At 46.0% G+C, this 18845-nt stretch overlaps 2 non-coding genes across 2 annotated transcripts; both read right to left on the reverse strand.

The window, feature by feature from the left end:
* Positions 1–3045: 3045 nt before the first annotated feature.
* On the reverse strand, positions 3046–3127 carry trnas-gcu (transfer RNA serine (anticodon GCU)). Its single transcript has one exon. It is a non-coding gene; the product is annotated as a tRNA-Ser (tRNA).
* Positions 3128–4959: 1832 nt separating this feature from the next.
* trnar-ucu (transfer RNA arginine (anticodon UCU)) lies at positions 4960–5051 on the reverse strand. Its single transcript is given in 2 exon segments — positions 4960–4995; positions 5015–5051. It is a non-coding gene; the product is annotated as a tRNA-Arg (tRNA).
* Between the last annotated feature and the right edge of the window lie 13794 nt (positions 5052–18845).

The following is an 18845-nucleotide window of genomic DNA, read 5'->3' on the forward strand; positions in this document are numbered from 1 at the left end:
ATCGTGGGCCGAAGGGCCTGTTCTGCGCTGTAATGTTCTATGTTCTATGTTCTATGACCCATCGCGTGTATGCCCCTCGTTGGACACAAGGCGGACCGACTTAAACCTGTGAATGAAAAGAGAAAAAACATTATTATCATCCCATATCCTTTTCCATTACCAGGGACGTCCCAATGCTAATTAACCTTATTTAAAACTATGTCCTACATCCGCCCATCTCCAACCTACTCATGTGCCTGTCTCAGTTACTCTTAAACAGCTCCAGCGTGCCTGCCTCCACTACCTTACTTGGCAGAGCATTCCATACCCCCACTACCCTCGGTGTGAAAAACCTCCCTCTAATATCCGTGTAATCAGTTATAATTACGGAACTACCTCCGTTGCTGATTTCATCAGACCCCAGGTCTGTCCATCGGACAGTTTGTAAACTGAACTTGGCTTGTCTCGTTTTTCTGGACAGTTTAAGGCCACCTTTTTACTATTCTTTCTAACTGAGAACTCATTGATTTGTTTTTGCTAATGGAACACGGTATGATTTTGCTCATGGAACCATCGAAAGAACCAAAGTGACAGCACCGAAAGAAGCCATTCGGCCCATCTTGTCCATACCAACCCGAGGATACCCAGGTGTCCTTTCCAAACTCAGCTGCCTGCACCTGGCCCAGAACCATGCAGCTGAATGCATGATGGAGATCCAAATGCTTCATAGCAAAAACTCCCCAGGATGGCTGCCTGAAGCAAACATTTCCAACCATAAGCGCTATGAGCAGTGTTGGAATCTGCGCGGGGAAACCCCATTGGATTTCAAATCCAGCGCCTCAACCACTCAGCCATCGCAGCTGCTTATTTACCAGAATAATGTAACCACCTCAGTAATGTGCATATATTAACTTCATCAGGAACCAGGATTGTGCAGAGCACAGTGTGAGCTGAAATTTGTTCCTCAACTTATATTTTGTATCTCTGTCTCTGAATTCATTTATTAGGTCGGAAACTTGTTTTTCTATTTAAATATTTTTTTCATTGAAACCTAATTACGTCCGAAGAGAAAATAAAACGAAGCATCTCTATTACTGTCTAATGTTGTGTTGGCCCTGTTTTTGTTCAACTCCGTTTGAAGTCCAAGAGGCCGCGGATAAAATTCCGAATAAACTACCAATGCGATGGCTAGGAACCGAACCCGGGTTAACTGCTTGGAAGGCAGCTATGCTCACCACTATACCACCATCGCTCACTCTTTCCCCAGGTGCCGTTATTTGCATTAGTTTTAATAACGGAACTTCCTCAGTTGCTGATTTTATCAGGCACCAGGAGAGCCCGGAGAGCAGTTTGGAAACTGAACTTGGCTTGTCTGGTTGAAGCCACCTTTTTACAATTGTTCCTTACTGGGAACTCATTGATCAATTCTGAGGCCTGTTCTTTCATTTCACAAAGTTTCCACTCAAAGCAAATTGAAGCTGAATTTTCCATTAGAAAGATCGTGATGGTGAGGATTTTTAGTGAATTTCATTTTAAGAGTGTCCACCTACTGTTATGACCTGCGATAACTAATTAAAGAAATCAGAACAGTGATGGTCAGAAACTGACCCTTGGTCAAATGCTCTCACAGTCACCACTCCATCACCATCGCTCACCTGGCTCTGTCACCCACTCTGTAAGAAAGTCCAGCTCTGACAGTGAATCTGGTTCCCTCCAGGTCCAATCGGAGGATGGTCCGAAACTGTCACTGTCAGAAACTCCATTATCAGCGAGTGTGGGATGGTTATTTAACTGGCTGTCACTGGTTGGTGAGGTTGTGATTTACTGTTACCTGTCAGTGCAAGAGCAACAAATAAAACTATAGAAACACTTAGTTGGGGAAAGGGTTTCTCTTGAGGCACTAGGAGTATTTGCATAATGGATATCTGGTTCTGTTCAGTTTGACGGCTGTCACGTCTGATACACTTTGATTCTTGTATTTTTTCCCTGCGATACCCTTTCCGTATCGAGACGTGCTTGTTTGCTCGTTTGCTTGAATGTTGAACTGAAACCAATTGGAATTGGCCTATTATTTCATCAAGATGCGCTTTCTACTCTGAACACTCTTTGTTGCAGTGTGTGTGCTGCAGCTGGGGATCTGTGGCACAAAGAATGATATGTAGGACTTCTCGTCATTGTTTTATTTAATTTGAATTGATTTATTATTGTCACATGTATTAGTATACGTTGAAAGTTTTTTTTTGTATGCTGCAGGGAAAAAGCATACTCTTCATCCAGAAGGAAAGGAGAGACTGCAGAATGTTGTGTTACAATCATAGTTCGGGTGTCGAGAAAAATCAACTTAATGCAAGGAAGGTTCATTCAGAGGCCTGATGGCAGCAGGGCAGAAACTGTTCTCGGTTCGTAGGTGACTCCAGACTGTTGTATCTTTTTTCCCGATGGAAGAAAATGGAAGAGAAGGTTGCCTGGTGAGATATTCAAACATTGTGGGTCAGAATCTCATCGAAGTCGTTCTTTTTCTTTTAGGTAAAGTTTGAAGAAATTAGGAACTGGTGTATCAATGCTCTCAGAGAAGTGAAACTGCCGCCTCCAACTTCCTGAGAATGTCTACAGGGCAGGAGGAGAACATTCGGCCCATCGGGCCCGCACCGATAACAATCCCACCCAGCCTGTATCCTCATAACCCCACATATTTACCGTGCTAATCCCCCTGACACTGAGGGACTATTTAGCATGGCCAATCCCGCTAATATTCATGGCTGAGCTGCTGATTCTGGAAAGACAAAATCTGCCATTCGGGCCGCAAATGAAGCTGGAGTCTGCTTTGGATCTTCTGAAACCACATGTTTACCTGGTGGCAAACTCCTGTCCAAAACTGGGGTCCTGATTTGAATCGATCGTCAGCCCGAGTTTCTCATGGGATTCGAAATTTGGGAGTGTGGTATTGTTCTGGAACATTCACCCCTCAAGCCTGTGTGTCCAAACTTCATCTTGGTTCCGTGAAGCTCAAAACACCGAGCGAATCATCAGTTCCCCGGCAATAAGGAGACAGAACTAATACACCACCGACGAGGATGGGATTCGAACCCACGCGTGCAGAGCACAATAGATTAGCAGTCCATCGCCTTAACCACTCGGCCACCTCGTCATGCAGCAACTGCTCCCCAAACCACCTCTTGTGTTTTAACATCCGTAACAAAGAACACATTTCTCCCGCAGGATAACGTTGCCTTTCTGCTTTCTCTTGATTCGTTGTTACTTTTCCATTTGATGAAAATCCAGAGAAAGTAAAGAGAGAGACAGTTCACCTCTCTGCTCCCGGTTTGGTTTTGAATTCACCGAACATGACCCTGATGTAAAACAGAGCAAGTGCTGCGAGTTTGTGGAACAACAGGAGAGAGTCTGACCTCCCAGTAGAAGTGATCGCTTGTCTTTGTGAATTCTTCAGTTGCACTTTTACCACTGAGACTCTGGTGTGGGGGTGGAGGGTGGGGTGAGGTTTGAAGGCGATGCCGCAGGGTGCTCAGTGTGAAAACAGACGGTTTTAAAGCCGGGAAGTGAAAAGTGAACTTGTCTGTGTGAAGATCACAGAAAAGCTCTGTCTGGTGCTGCGTCCAAGAGGCAAGTTTTGGGTTGTCAGTAAATGAACTCCTGTAATGAAAGCACAAAATCAGAAAGAGGAAATGCTGAAAATATTCAGCAGCCCCGAAAGCAGCTGTGGAGAAATATCCCTATCGCCAGGATGTAACCCTTCAATTGCAGAGTTCACATTGCTCAGATCTCTCAATCTTAGCACCTTCGGGCAAGGAACAGGTAGAGCGGGAATTGGGTCTCTGTTGACTTGAGTAAACAGAGCAATGCACAAACCCAGTAAACAGGAGATCCCGCTTTCAAATCCCAGCGAGAACTTTGAGGCCTTTCAAGTGATCAGGGCAATTGTGCAAGTCACAATATCCCATCCTTGCTAATCAATACTGACTTCCCCTTTACAGTGGATAATTTATAAAGATTAAACATATTTCGAGACTCCCCACAAATATCTCTACTATTTATTTACACGATCCAGGTATTTTCATCATTTGCAGAAAAAAAATCTGCAATAAATCTAATGCTGTAAATTCTACAAATACAACTTTCCTTTTTTTTCTCTCAGGGAATTTCTAACACAGTCGAATGGCCTTAGAGTCACACAATCTCAACAGTGCTGAAGGAGACCATTCTGCCCATCGAGTTTGTACCAACTCTCCAACAGAGAATCGCACACTGGACCTATCCTCGCAGCGCCACGCATCCACCCCGGTAATGTCCCTATACAAACACCTTGGGGAACCAAGGGACAATCCAGCATGGCCAATCCACCCAACCTGCTCATCTTTGACTGTGGGAGTAAACCAGATCACTTGGTTTCCTGAGTTAATTTGCCTGGATCAATATAGATTGAACAGCACTGCAGAAGGTTGGCACCATCCAGGACAAAGCATCCCACTTCATTCGCGTCCCAAACATTAAAAATTCACTCCCTCCACTCCCGACACACAATGACAGCAGTGTGCACCATCTACACGATGCAGCAAATCAGCAAGGCTCCTTTTCCAGCAGCTTCCAAACCCATGACTACGACAGCCTGGAAGGACAAGCGCAGCAGACACATCAGAATAACACCCCTACATTGCAGGGCACTGATATTTATTTATTGATTTATAAATTGCTGTTGCATGTTCTTTAACCTTTTTTATCTTCCAAAAGAAGTGAAATATCGAATTGAGAAAGATGTTACTATTTCTAACTCAAACCGTGAATGTTGTTTCAAACTTCAAGAAAGCCCCCGGTGTTTGTGATTTATTCTCGAGTCAGTGGTTTCCCTGAAAGCCGGGTTAACAGAAACAGCATGGAGAGATGGCAGAGCAGGAAATGTCGGTGCCGAAGGTGAATCACATCAATGAAGCAGCAAACTGTTTGCTCCGAATCTGATCAAAAATCCGACTCTGGTGGGACTCGAACCCACAACCTTTGAATGGCTAACTTGCACATTAATTAGAAGTCCAACGCGCTTTCCGTTGCGCCACAGAGCCACACGCAGACAAATTACTTTACTTGTCCATATATGGATTTTTGACAACGTTGAAACTATCGATAAGTTCAACAATCTCATATTTTAAACGTCAAGAACTGTTAAGAAGAACTTCATTGATTGCAACTCGTGTTGGAACATCTTATTTCTGCTGAGTGAGCTGTGGAAATACACACCTTTATCCAGGGAATGTGTCCATCACAGACTGACCCTCCCTCTCTCTCTTCCTCATTCTCCTGTATAGCTTGGAGTCAAATCTCAAAGGCTTGATAAGCCGGGAGACACATTCTACTCCATCTGTCACAGGGCTGATCAGAACCTGTTCCCTGTGAAACATTTGCACAGAACACAACACAAAGCTGGAAGCTGCAAACCTGAAACACAATGCTGCCGGGATAGTTTCCTCGAACAGTGTGTGTTGGAGCCGACGAGGGAGCGAGCTATCTTGGGTCTGGTGCTATGTAATGAGGCGGGTAGAATTAGGGAACTTGCGGTGAAGGATCCTCTTGGGGAGAGTGATCATTGTATGGTGGAGTTTCTGGTGCAGATGGAGGAGGAGAAAGTGGGTTCCCGGACGCGTGTCCTTTGTTTGAACAGAGGGGAGTATGGTAGGATGAGAGAAGAATTGGCGAATGTGGACTGGGGGAGCGCGTTGGAAGGTAGGTCTGCTGAGGAGCAGTGGAGGATCTTTAAGGAGATCTTTCTTGGTGCTCAGCAGAAATTTATTCCGATGGTCAAAAAGGACCGTAGGAGGAGAGGTAATAAGCCGTGGATAACGAAGGAGGTGAAGGAAAGTGTTAAATTCAAAGCGGAGGAATTTAGAGTAGCTAAGAGTAGTGGGCGAGAAGAGGATTGAGAGAGGTTTAAATGTCAACAAAGATTGACAAAGAAGTTGATAAAGAAGGGTAGGAGAAACTATGAAGCTGAGCTAGCGCTTAATATAAAAAAGGATAGCAAGAGTTTTTATAAATATATAAAAAGGAAGAGGCTGGCTAGGGTGAATGTTGGTCCTTTAGAGGATGAGAAAGGGGACCTAGTGGTAGGGGATGGGGATATGGCTGAGGTCTTGAATAACTTTTTTGTTTCTGTCTTCACGGAGGAAGACGTGAATAATTTGCCGGGTGTTAGCGATGGAAAGGTGGTAGGACTGGAGGGTCTCAATGACATTATTGTTACTAGAGAGGTGGTGCTCGACAGACTGGAGGGGCTGATTGTGGACAAGTCCCCAGGACCGGATGGAATGCATCCGAGGGTTCTGAAAGAAATGGCGGAGGTGATAGTGGATGCCTTGGTGGTTATTTTCCAGACGTCGCTGGATTCCGGGGAAGTGCCGGAAGATTGGAAAACGGCTAATGTTACGCCGTTGTTTAAGAAGGGTGCTAGGCAAAAGGCGGGGAATTATAGGCCTGTTAGTTTAACGTCTGTTGTAGGTAAAATGTTAGAATCCGTCATCAAGGAGGAAATAGCGAGGCATCTTGAGGGGAGCTGCTTGATAGAGCAGACGCAGCACGGTTTCGTTAAAGGGAAGTCGTGTCTGACAAATTTACTGGAGTTCTATGAGGATGTGTCTAGCGCCGTGGATAGAGGAGAGCCGGTGGATGTGGTCTTTCTGGATTTTCAGAAGGCGTTTGACAAGGTACCTCACAAGAGGTTATTACAGAAGGTCAGGGGGCATGGAGTTGGGGGTAGGGTGTTAGCTTGGATAGAGGACTGGTTGTCAAATAGGAGGCAGAGAGTGGGGGTCAATGGGTGCTATTCGGATTGGCGGATGGTGACTAGTGGAGTGCCCCAGGGGTCGGTGCTGGGGCCTCAGCTATTTACCATTTATATAGATGATCTGGAGGAGGGAGCCGAGTGTAGTGTGTCGAAATTTGATGATGACACCAAAATTGGTGGAAAGGCAAATTGTGCGGAGGGTGGGGAGAGTCTACAGAAGGATCTAGATAGGCTGGGCGAATGGGCCAGGAAATGGCAAATGGAATTTAATGTTGGCAAGTGCGAGGTGGTCCACTTTGGTAGGAATAATGGTCGGAAGGATTATTACTTACGTGGAGAAAAACTGCAGCAGGCGACGGTGCAGAGGGACCTCGGGGTCCTTGTGCATGAGTCGCAAAAACCCAGCTTGCAGGTACAGCAGGTGGTCAGGAAGGCGAATGGGATGCTGGCCTTCATCGCGAGGGGGATTGAATATAAAAGTAGGGAGGTCTTGCTGCGGCTGTATAGGGCATTGGTGAGGCCGCAGCTGGAGTACTGTGTGCAGTTTTGGGCGCCGTACTTACGCAAGGATATTTTAGCCTTGGAGGGAGTGCAGACGAGGTTTACTAGGCTGATGCCGGAGTTAAGGGGGTTGAGCTATGAGGAGAGGCTGAATAGATTGGGATTGTACTCATTAGAGTTTAGAAGAATGAGGGGAGATCTCATTGAGACGTATAAGATGATGAATGGGATGGATAGGATAGAGGTGGACAGACTCTTCCCGCTCACAAAGGATAGTAGGACTAGGGGGCACAGCCTCAAGATAAAAGGGGGGGCGGTTTAGAACAGGGTTGAGGAGGAACTTCTTCACTCAAAGGGTGGTGAATCTCTGGAATTCTCTGCCCGTTGAAGTGGTGGAGGCTGCCTCGCTAAATATTTTTAAGACGCGGGTTGATGGGTTTTTGATGAGAGAGGGGATTAAGGGTTATGGGGAGAGGGCGGGAATGTGGAACTGAGCCACGACAGATCAGCCATGATCTTATTGAATGGCGGGGCAGGCTCGAAGGGCTAGATGGCCTACTCCTGCTCCTATTTCTTATGTTCTTATGTTGTTATGAAATGCTGGAAATGCTCAGCAGGTGAGGCATTTTTGAATAATGGAGATTTGTGTAAAACCAGCTCCTGAAGCACAGCACAGCTTCACAGTTTAAAGTTTCCTTTCATTCACAATGGATGCTCCATTCTATGATTTTGAATAATTCAAATTGATAATCTGCATTGTTATTCTAGTCGCCACCGATTCAGTGAATTGAACTGATATTGAACCGATTCAGTGCCTATTGTACACATCTTTGGAAACTGAAGGAATATTTAACATGGCCAATCCATCTCACCTTCACATCTTTGAACCATGGAAACAAACCAGAGCAACTAGAGGAACCTCTAGGGGAGAATGTGCAAAATCAGCACAGTCAGCAAAGGCCAGGACCAAACCCGGGTCTCTGGGATGATGAGGCGGGAGAGTGGGATTAGATAGCGCGCAGCTTCAATAATCCAGTGCAAACCTGATGGGCCGAATGGACTGTTACTGCATTGTAACGATTCTGTGGTTTAGGAATCGAAAGCATGATCCCATTGAATGGAGCAGCAGGCTTGAGGGGGCATGCAGTTCACTCCTGATCCGATTTATTGTGCTGCTGGGTCCAGAAAGCTACTAATTGATTTCTCGTCTTTCAATCAGAGTTTACTCCAAATACGCTTAATGCATCAACCCTGTGCTCAGTGACAAACACTGACTCGTGGTTTAGCAATGTCTCAACTTTAATATTCTTATCCGTGTTTCCAAATCCCTCCATGCCCTCAGCTCTTCCTGCCGTTCGTCATCTCCAGCCCAGCAATTCTCTGAGATATCTGAGCTCCTCTGATTCTGCCTTCGTGAGCATCTCTGATTTGGTTCACTCCAGCAGCGATTATAGTTCTTCCAGCTCTCTGGGTCTCAGCTCTGGAATTCCCTCTCTCAACTCCCCTGATTCCAGCTTACTTTCCTCTCGTTCATTTTTGTCGCCTGTCCGCTTAATTTAATTCCTAATTCCCATCCCGCGGGTTTCACATTTTGTATTCTGTGACTTCCGGCAGTCCTTTGTCCGCTTTAACTGACATCAACGAATTATCATTGTACAACTATAATTATCTGTGCGGTTCCACTTTAAGGGTTCTTTCCGTCTCCAGCGCTTAGATTTCTTCTTGGTTTCAGCTCCGGATCGAATTGAATGACGCAATGACGCTGGGCTGGGAGAGACGCTGCGCCAGTCGCGCAGTCGCGGCGCATTCCGAACGGTCAGTGCGTTTCGATTGGCTGAAGAAATTGTCAATCACATTGAGGGCGGGTGTAGCAACGCGGTCTGCGATTGGTCACAATTGGCAGCATCATTTTCAACGGTCACGCACTTCAGACTATGGAGCTCTCGGATTGGATCAAGTAGCTGTCACTCAACCTGAGCAGAGCGGCCATTGGATAACGGTGATGCGGCGATTCCCGATTGGTTTCCCAGCTGCCGGTCACAGGCCGTGGGCGGGGATTTCCCCTGGGCCAATCAGACACCGCGCGGAGCGGCAGCGAATGTCCCGCCAGTGGCTTCAGTCCCCGGGCCCGGATCCTGAGCCCGCGGCGGGGCTCCGGATGGGGGAAGGGTTTTGGGAGCGGGAATCCCGTCCCGCCCGGCTGGAAATGGGGCGGCCCGGTGGCACAGTGGTTCTCACCGCTGCCTCACAGCGCCAGGGAGCCGGGTTCGATTCCCGGTTTGGGTCACTGACTGTGGGGAGTTTGCACGGTCTCCCCGTGGGTTTCCTCCGGGATCCTCCCACAGCCCAAAGATGTGCGGGTTGGGTGGATTGGCCGGGCTAAATTGCCCCTTGTCGTTTCCAGGGGCACCAGCCAGGGTAAATGCATGGGATTATGGAGATAGGACTTGGGTGGGATTGTGGTTGGTGCAGACTCGATGGGCCGAATGATCGCCTTCTGCCCTGTGGAGTCTATAAATCCGCAGCTTAGTCTTTCCAATGGCAGCTTCCTGTGTAAACATGTATTGCTGCAGTTCCCCAGTCTTCCTGCTGCAAACCTGGTGGAAGCAGACCAAATCAGCCCAGAAACTGGGATCTTCCTGTGCTTTGGGTGGGGCTCAGTGTCACACCGGGTTTTACAGCACCTCACTTTGCAGAGGCTGTGGTTAGATGCTGTGATCTTCCTGTGTTTTGGGGGTGGGCCTTGGTTACTCTAAGTGGATCTCCCTTATTGTTTGGTTCTAATTACAGCCTCTCTCTCTCTCACAGTCAGTCTGGGTATTCCTGACTGAGCAGAATGGCCTGATCTCACCACACACATTGAGATGGAGGAGCTGCTGCTGGAGATGAAGATGATTGAGAATTCCAGCCTTCTCTACACTCATCTACTGAGGCCCAGCCCTTTATTCATCATCAGTTCTCCCCGGATGTCAGGTACATTAACATCTTCATCTGCTGTGCACACTGACCTGACAGTGGGAAGGTATTGGAGCAGGATGGTGCAGTCAACCATGTCAAAGGCGTGGACATTCAGCTGGGTAAGACTGCACTCACCTGGTTCCATTCTTATCTTTCTGATCATATACAGAATATCACCTGCAATGGTTTCTCTTCCCACTCCTGATCTGTTACCACCCAAATTGCCCTGGGATCTATCTTTGGCTCCCTCCTATTTTTCATCTACACCTTACCCCTCAGTGACATTATCTGAAAGCACAGTGTTAGTTTTCACATGTATGCTGATAACACCCAGCTCCACCCCAGCTCTCACAACCAAGCATAAGAACACAAGAAATAGGAGCAGGAGTAGGCCACCTAGCCCTTCGAGCCTGCCCCGCCATTCAATAAGATCATGGCTGATCTGTCGTGGCTCAGTTCCACATTCCTGCCCTCTCCCCATGACCCTTAATCCCTTCGCTTATCAAAAACCCATCAACCCGCGTCTTAAAAATATTTAGCGAGGCAGCCTCCAACACTTCTACGGGCAGAGAATTCCAGAGGTTCACCACCCTTTGAATGAAGAAGTTCCTCCTCAACTCCGTTCTAAACTGTGCGCCCCCCCCCCCCTTTATCTTGAGGCTGTGCCCCCTAGTCCTACTGTCCTTTCTGAGTTGGAAGAGTCTCTCCACCTCTATCCGATCCATCCCATTCATCATCTTATACGTCTCAATGAGATCTCCCCTCATTCTTCTAAACTCTAACGAGTACAGGCCTAGTTTATTCAGCCTCTCCTCATAGTTCAACCCCCTCAACTCCGGCGTCAGCCTAGTAAACCTCCTCTGCACTCCCTCCACTGTCATTAAATTATTAGACTCCTTCTCCAACTTCTAACACTGGTTCAGCAGAGAATTCCCCCAGTTAAATATTTAGAAGACCAATGTTCCCACCACAAATTCTGTTCCCAGTCACTGACTCCATCTCTCCCACTGGTTACTGTCCGAGGTTGAAACAAACCCTCATTCTTGGCACCTCATCAGACTCGGAAATGAGTTTCTGACCACATATCTGTTCCTTCACCAAGATCACCGATTTCCAGCTGTGTAACATCACACATTGTTTGTAATACCTCAACTCACCCGTACCTGAAACCCTCATCCACGCTTTTGTTACCTCTAGACTTGACAATTCAAACACACTCCTGCCCAGCAGATTTCCTTCCCTAAAGGGCATTAATAAACCAGATAGGGTTTTATCACAAGCAACAAATAGATTTTTCATTGCAGATTCATATTGAATTCACATTTCATCATCTGCCCTGTTGGGTTTTGAACCCAGGTTCCTAGAGCATTTCCAGAGTCTCTGGGTTACGAGCCCATGACACCACTGCCTCCCCTAATCAATGACATCACACATTTTGGCCTCAGCTTCTTTCTGCATTCGCGATTTCCACAGATTCACCCCTCTCTGGTGAAGAAATTTCTCCTCACCTCAGTCCTAAACATTCATCCCTTATCCTTACACAAAGGATATCAGTAACATTCTTCCTGAATCTCCCCTTTCCAGTCCTGTTAGAATTTTATAACTTCCTATGAGCCCCCTCTCAATCTTCTAAACTCCAGTGAACATAATCCTAACTGACTTCATCTTTCCTCATACGACACACTGGCCATCCCAGGAATTAACCTGGTGAACCTTCACTGCACTCCCCCTGCAGCAAGGACATCCTTCCTCAGATAAGGACACCAATACTACACACAATACTCCAGGTGTGGCCTCATCATTGCCCTATACAACAGCAGTAAAACATCCCTATTCCTAGACAGAAATCCTCTCGCTCCCAAGGCCAACATACCATTTGCCATCTTTTTGTCTGCTGTATCTCTGCACTTACTTTCAGGGACTGAACAAAGAACAGTACAGCCCAGGAACAGACCCTCTTCCCACCCAGTCTGTGCCGACGCAGATGCCTCTTGTAATGACTTCAATCAGGCCATTGAGGTTGGCGATTGGAGCAGGAACTCCCTGATTAAGGATTCAATTGATGGGCCAATCAGGGAGTCATGGCCTTGTACTTAATCGGGAGTGCCCGTTCCTCTGACACCCCCGGAGATAAACTGTTAACGCTCTGTGTACTGCTGTTAGAGGTGTAAATAAAAGGGTTTTGGTGAAGGAACTTCTCCCTCTGCAGACTTATTACACCTCTCTAATCTAATATTTTCTTGCCTCGATGTGGTCCATATCCCTGGGTTCCTGCTGATTCATGGATCTATCCAGATGCCTCTTAAACGTTGTTACAGAATCTGCTTCCACTATTTCCTCCGGCAGTACGTTCCAGGCATTCCCCACTCTCTGTCTGAAAAACTTACCCCTTACATCTCTTTTAAACTTTCCCTCTCTCACTCTCACCTTTGTCCCGAGTATTTGATCCTTTGACCCTCGGGAAAAGACTGTGACAATCCACTCTATCCAAGCCTGTCATAATCTTGTAAACCTCTCTCAGGTCCCCCCTGCTCCTCCGAGGCTCCAAAGAAAACAATCCAAGTTTGTTCAACCTTTCTTTCTAGTCCATATCCTCCAAACCAGGCAACATCCTGGAAAATCTCTTCTGCACCCTTTCCAATGCATCAACATCCTTCTGGAAGTGTGGCACCCAGAATTATACACAACACTCCAAATGCAGCCTAACCAAAGTCTTATACAGCTTCAACATGATTTTACTGACTGATGCACAAGAACATCTAGATCTTGCTGAGTATCCAGCTCTCTTAATTTACACCCATTCAAATAATAATCTGCCTTCCTATTTTTGCTACTGAAGTGGATAATGAAGTGATCACCGCATATTTATCCACATTATACTGCATCTGCCATGCAGATCCCACACACTCAGCCTGTCCAAATCAGACTGAAGGATCTCTGCATCCCCCTCACAGCTCACCCTCCCACCCAATATTGTATCATCTACATATTTGGAGATTAAACATTTAGTTCCCGTGTCCCAACCATTAATATATAATATGAACAGTTGGGGTCCTAGCACAGATCCCTGTGGTACCCCACTAATCATTGCCTTCCAATTGGAAAAAGACCCATTTATGTCATCTCTTTCTTTCCTGTCTGCTAACCAGCTTTCTATCCATCTCAAGATGCTACACACAATCCCATGTACTTTAACTTTACACAGTAGAAGGGCAGCACACTGGTTATCACTGCTGTGTCACAGCACCAGGGACCTGGGTTCGATTCCCAGCTTGGGTCACTGTCTGTGTGGAGTCTGCACATTCCCCCCGTTTCTCTGTGGGTTTTCTCTCCGATTTCCTCCCACAATCTGAAAAGATGTGCTGCTTAGGTGCACTGGCCGTACTAAATTCTCCCTCAGTCTACCCGGACATGCGGCAGAGTGTGGCTACTGGGGGATTTTCACAATAACTTCGTTGCAGTGTTAATGTAAACCTACTTGTGACACTAATAATCAAACTTTAACCTTTAAAACATTATGTGAGATCTTGTCGAAAGCCTTCTCAAAGTCTAAAAAAAACTACATCCACAGGTTCCCCCGGTCAACTCTAGTAGTTATATCCTCAAAGAATTCCAGTAGTTTTCTCAAGCATGATTTAAGAAATAGGAAATAGGAGCAGGAGTAGGCCATCTGGCCCCTCGAGCCTGCCCCGCCATTCAATAAGATCATGGCTGATCTGTCGTGGCTCAGTTCCACTTTCCCGCCCTCTCCCCATAACCCTTAATCCCCTCTCTTATCAAAAACCCATCAACCCGCTTCTTAAAAATATTTAGCGAGGCAGCCTCCACCACTTCAACGGGCAGAGAATTCCAGAGATTCACCACCCTTTGAGTGAAGAAGTTCCTCCTCAACTCCGTTCTGAACTGCCCCCACTTTATCTTGAGGCTGTGCCCCCTAGTCCTACTGTCCTTTCTGAGTGGGAAGAGTCTTTCCACCTCTATCCTATCCATCCCATTCATCATCTTATACGTCTCAATGAGATCTCCCCTCATTCTTCTAAACTCTAACGAGTACAAGCCTAGTTTATTCAGCCTCTCCTCATAGCTCAACCCCCTCAACTCCGGTATCAGCCTAGTAAACCTCCTCTGCACTCCCTCCAAGGCCAAAATATCCTTGCGCAGGTGCGGCGCCCAAAACTGCACACAGTACTCCAGCTGCGGCCTCACCAATGCCCTATACAGCTGCAGCAAGACCTCCCTACTTTTATATTCAATCCCCCTCGCTATGAAGGCCAGCATTTGTAAATCCATGCTGACTTTATCTGATTATAACACTGCTTTCCAAATACTTGATAATGGACTCCAGCAACTGCCCTACGACTGACATTCGGCTCACTGCTCATTGGTTCCCTCTTTCCTCTCTACCTCTGTTTTTAGACACAGGGTTTAGATTAGTTACCTCTCTCTCCTGAAGGTGCTGACTCTGACTGGGTTCAGTTCCACACTCACTGGTTCCTCTCTCTCTCTCCTGAAGGTGCTGACTCTGGCTGGGTTCAGTTCCACACTCACTGGTTCCTCTCTCTCTCTCCTGAAGGTGCTGACTCTGGCTGGGTTCAGTTCCACGCTCACTGGTTCCTCTCTCTCTCTCTCCTGAAGGTGCTCACTCTGGCTGGGTTCAGTTCCACACTCACTGGTTCCTCTCTCTCTCTCCTGAAGGTGCTGACTCTGGCTGGGTTCAGTTCCACACTCACTGGTTCCTCTCTCTCTCTCCTGAAGGTGCTGACTCTGGCTGGGTTGAGTTCAGACTCTGGAAATCAGAAATGAAACAGAAAAGAAAGCTCAGCAGATTGTTTCTCTCTGCAAACAGATGCTGCACAGAGTTAGTGTTTCAGGTCTGTGACCTTTCATCAGAACCTGAAAACATAGAAACTCGGAAGAGGAGGAGGCCACTCAGCCCATCGTGCTTGTTCCATCATTCAGTGTGATCATGGCTGATCCTCTATCTCAATTCCATATTCTCAGTTTTTCCCAATTCCCCTTATACCAATCTTACCCAATGTAACTATCTAAATACTTTTGAAAAGACAATATTGTAACTGCCTCTACTGCTACCTCAGACAGCTCGCTACAAACACTCACCTCCTCTGGACCCTTTTCTGTTTCTCTCCTCTCACCTTAAACCTGCACCCTCCACTTTAAGACTCCCTGAAATTGGGAAAAGATGTTGTCTATCTATCTCATCTATGGCCCTCATTCTTTTATAGACCTCTATAAGATTACCCCTAAGCCTCCTACACTCCAGGGAAAAAAATCCCAGTCTATTCAGTTTCTCCTTATAACTTAAACCATCACGCCCCAGTAGTATCCGAGTAAATCTTTTCTGAACTCTTTCCAGTTTAATAATATTCTGTCTATAATAGAGTGACCAGAACTGCACACAGTATTCCTAGTGGGGCCTTAACATGACTTCAACATGATGTCCCAACTCCTATGTGAGGATAAATGGGCCAATAAATTCCATTGCTATTCCTCCAGTTGTTAATGAAGTGAAAAAGTTGGTGTTTAATGAAATCTGCTGGAATGTAACAACACTGCAAAATCCTCAATTCTTGTTGTTTCAGCTCAACCAGCCCCTAGAAGCTTGGTAGATGGAAGTTCCTGATTGGTCTGAAGTTGGAGATGAAGAGGAGCCAATTCCCAACAACTTGCTGACAGACATCAACAGTCATCAGCTTTAGAGCGAGGAAATCCTGGAACAGGGCATTCCGAGTAACCAAGACCCTGGAACATCCCCGCTGCTGGAGAACAGAGAAGGTGTGAGGCAAGGCAGGATGTTCAAATGGTGGAAGATGGGACTGAATCATTGGTGGAGTCTCCTACTCTGGTTCTGACTCCTTCTGACATTGATGGACGGTTTGAAGTGGAGGAAATTAGTCAGGATGGAAGTGGTGACGAGATTCACAGTCACTCCCTCAGCTTAGAGACCATTTTTAAGGCGATCTGTGCAGCGACTCCACTCTGGGGTGGATGTCAGATCAGCTCACCAGACAGCAGGAGGATTAAAGCACAGATGAGGCCATTCAGCCCCAACACTTCCTTAAACGCTCCGCTGTGCAGTTCAAAAACTGAAGGCTGGGATTCGAGCCACGTTACACAGGCGACTGGGAAAAGCACCATCGGATTAATCAGACCACTGGCCCACACTGGAAAGACTAAAAGCCCCGCAGAGGGACATCAACATGAATTTTCACTTTTAATGTTTCTTCTTTACTCTAAACAATATATTGTGTTTGTATAATTATCTTAAATGTTTCACATTGAAACAAATACTGGGAATATTTAGCATTGCTGGAGAAGTGTAACCGGGAACGATGCCCTGTTCATTCAGTTTGGGGAACACTTCCTGACAGAGGAAGATTGGGACATGACAGCTTCTCCCTATCAGCTCCTTCCAATTCCCTCCACAATCCTGAACACCTCGATCAAATCTCCTCTCAAACTTCCTTCACCAAAGACCCAAATTCTCCAATCTACCGATGTAACTGAACTTCCCCATCCCTGGACCCGTGCCCAGAGATTTATTGCACCCTCTCTAATGCCTTCACACCCTTTCTAAACATTGCTGTCCAGATCAGAGTGCAATACTCCAACTGAGGACAAACCAGGGTTTTATACAGGTTTCCCATAACTTGTTTGCTCTTGTAAGCTCTGTCCCTACGTATAAAGCTCACAATCCCAAATACCTTAGTAACCACACTCTCAACCTGCCACCTAAACAGCAATTATTGGTGTCACATTTATCCACAGGTCCCTTGTTCCCGCATGCCTTTACAATTGTATCATTTCTTTCATATTGTCTCTCCCTTTTCTTCCCACTGAAATAAATCATTTCACACTTCTCTACTTTAAATTGGTCTTGTTTGACCAATCCACAAGCTGTCTCAGAAACTGTGAGTTTCAGCACTCCCCCCTCACAGTTCACAATGCTGCCATGTATTGTGTAATTCCCACAGTTTGAGTGTGTGCTCTGTACAGCATTGCCGTTGTCTCTAATATGGATCAGGAAGAGCAGGATTCCAAACCCCAACCCTCCTGGAATCCCACTTTAACCGAGCTCCATTCCAAATAAAAACATTTCCCACTGCTGTGTTTCCTGTCACTCAGTCAGCTTCCTATCCATGTTCTGCTGTCCCTTTTATTCTCTCAGCTCCAAATGTTCCCACAAGTTTGCTGTGTGGCCCTTTATTTATAAAATGCTTTTTGACAGTCCATGTTCACATTAACCACATTACCCTCATCAACCTTTTCTGTTAGCTAAATCTCGAGCAAATTCATTAAACATAATTCACCTTTATGAATTACATGAGTGGTTTCCTTAGTTAATGGCCATTAGCACAAGCGAGAGTTAATTTTATCTGCAGTTATTGTTTGGAGAATATTCCACATTGCTGAGGTTAAATTTATTGGACTTTAATTGGCTTCTCCTCACTGCCTTTTCTGAAGAAGAGTGTTTACCATTTGCAGTTCTCCGGTGCTCTGGCACCATGAGCTCGGATAGGGAAGTTTTGGCCAAAGCCGCTGCAATTTCCACCCATATTTCCCTCAGTATCCATGGATCCGTCTCCTCCAGTCACAAGAACACAGTAAATAAGAGCAGACATTGACCACGTGGCTCATCGATAATGTTCCCCCATTCAAGGGTGACACAATGGTTAGCACTGCTCCTTCAGTGTCAGGGACCCGGGTTCAACTGCAGCCTCAGGTCACTATCTGTGTGGAGTTTGCACATTCTCCCCTTGTCTGTGGAGATTAGGTTTATTGGCCATGCTAAATTGACTCTGAGTGTCAGGGGATTTGCAGGGTAAATATGTGAGGTTATGGGAATAGGGTTTGGTGGGCCAAATGGCCTCTTTCTGTACTGTAGGGATTGTATGATTAATACAATTATGATTTATGTGTCTTTATACAGTGCAAAGCACAGAGGCACAGCATTAAACCAACAGAACAACAAAACTCAGAACAGCAACAGCATCAGACAATACAAAGAGAGAAATCACACGGTATTTCTGACAAGTTTTTTAAAGGTCACTACATTTTCAGTATCAAAATCAGGTAAAACTTTTGAAATATCAACAATTCTATGTGGGGAGAACAAATTGTGAATATCATCACATGAACCAGATTTCTGTACTTTGTACTGACATCCACCAAAATACATTCGCTGTGAATAAAGCTTTTGAAGCTTAGGCAATAAGACCATGTATCAATTTGATAATATTGAACTAAACCATAAATCAGCCTTCTCTACAGATTGCAATTCAAGAATCCTTAATCGCTCATAAGCTATTCCCCTCATGCCTTTCATTTTCCAGGTTTCATGTCTTTGCACTCTCTCTATGAGCTGAATATCTCTTTGAATGTATGGGTTCCAAAGTATGGCTGCAGTATTGAGATGTGGGCATACTCGCTTCTTATACAGTTTCAGATCTTGGGTTGAACTCCAGTTTACTCATCACTCCCTCAATTCCCCAAGAATCCAAAATTTGCCTATCTCAGCCTTAACTGCAATAGAATCCCTCCAGTGCAGATGGAGGCCACTTGGTCCATTGAGTCTGAACCAACTCTCTGAGATACCATCCCA

Source organism: Carcharhinus amblyrhynchos, unplaced genomic scaffold, assembly GCF_965287045.1.
Source record: "Carcharhinus amblyrhynchos unplaced genomic scaffold, sCarAmb.v2.hapA scaffold_42, whole genome shotgun sequence".
Lineage (NCBI taxonomy): Eukaryota > Metazoa > Chordata > Chondrichthyes > Carcharhiniformes > Carcharhinidae > Carcharhinus > Carcharhinus amblyrhynchos.